Raw genomic sequence first — 1,421 nt, 5'->3', positions numbered from 1 at the left:
CCCGGGTGGGTCCCTCCGCCCTGGGCATGGAGGGAAGGACTTTGGAGGTCCCCAAATCCCTGTCACAGCCGTGCTTGTGCTCTCCCTGCCAGCCTCTGTCGCGTGTGGCCGCATGTGGCTCCCGGTGCCGGCCGCTGTCCGGTGGGGAGCTGACCCTGAGGTGACCAGCGCTGACCGGGCTGGATACCACCTGGAGCACCCCCCTCCTGAGCTGCGGGACCACCCTGGAGGTGAGGAATGCGGAGACCGTGTGTCCCTGAAGGAGATGCGTGTAGGGTGGGGGTGAGGGGACCCTGCCAGCCCCAGGGGTTTTCTGGGGGCACTGAGCTGCTGACACCCCCAGCCCCAATTCCGCTCCTTTCTCCTGGACGGCATCCACCCCGGGAATGTTCTCCCCTTGGCCCGAGGGCTCGTGGCTCGTGGGGCAGGCCCTTCTCCCTCCCCGTGGGCTGTTCCTGCCCCAGGGAAATGAGGAGTTCCTCCTGGAGCGCTGGGCTCTGCGTCTCCCGTGCCCTGCGGACCCCATGCCGGCATCTCTCCGTGAGGGATTCCGAGCCGGGAGAATGTCTGGATCGAGATGGGGTACAGGGGTGTCCTCCATGAATTTTGGGGCGCAGGGCGGTATCATGTGCCCCCCTCAGTCCCCCTCGCTATTCCCTGATATCGGGTTTAATCCTCTGCCTGAAGCTCTCGGCTCCTTCTCCTTGGGGCTGGACGCCCTAAAAATGGGGAATGAAGCCAGTTTGGGGGGAAAGCGGATGGGATCGGTGCGGGGGATCCCCGCCGCTCCTCCCCTCCTGCAGCAGGGAGCAGACCCAGGAGGATATTCACGACCATCCCTGCCTGGGGAAGGACATCTGGGGAAAATTGTGCCTGGGGCAGTGCCCAGCTCCGCGTCCTGAGGGCCGCTCCCCCGCCCCGTCCGTGCCCCCGGCTCTGCGGGGGGGAGCCGCAGGAGCCTAATGGCCCTTGATGGATTTTTCTTCCAGGAATTCGCTGCGGGAGTGGTTTTTTTTCTTTTCTTTTCTCTCCTTTTATTTTTTTCTTTCCTTTCTGCGCTCCTGTAAACACGGCGCGGAGCTGGAAGGGGCGGCAATGAGGAGGGAGGGGGAAGCGCTTTTGGGGGAGCGCTGGCACCCCGATTTTCCTGAACTCCCTTGCCGGGTGGGTTTGGGATGAGCCGCTTTTCCCTACGGGAACACGGCGTCCTGAAGCCCTGCCCGGAATGGTGGGGGGACAACACTGGGAATCTCCCCCCACGCCGCGCGGCCCATGGAGCATCTCCCCGGCCCATGGAGCATCTCCCCGGCTCCTCGCAGCCTCACATCCCGCCCTGCCCGGCCTTTGGGGGGCTGTCCCCTCTGTCCCCCCGTGTCCCCCCGTGGGCTGGGCGGTGCCCCGGGGAGGGGTGGGGGGATGCC

The sequence above is a fragment of the Corvus brachyrhynchos genome, unplaced genomic scaffold (genome assembly GCF_000691975.1).
Source record: "Corvus brachyrhynchos isolate BGI_N302 unplaced genomic scaffold, ASM69197v1 scaffold1103, whole genome shotgun sequence".
Lineage (NCBI taxonomy): Eukaryota > Metazoa > Chordata > Aves > Passeriformes > Corvidae > Corvus > Corvus brachyrhynchos.
This window is presented reverse-complemented; position numbering follows the sequence as displayed.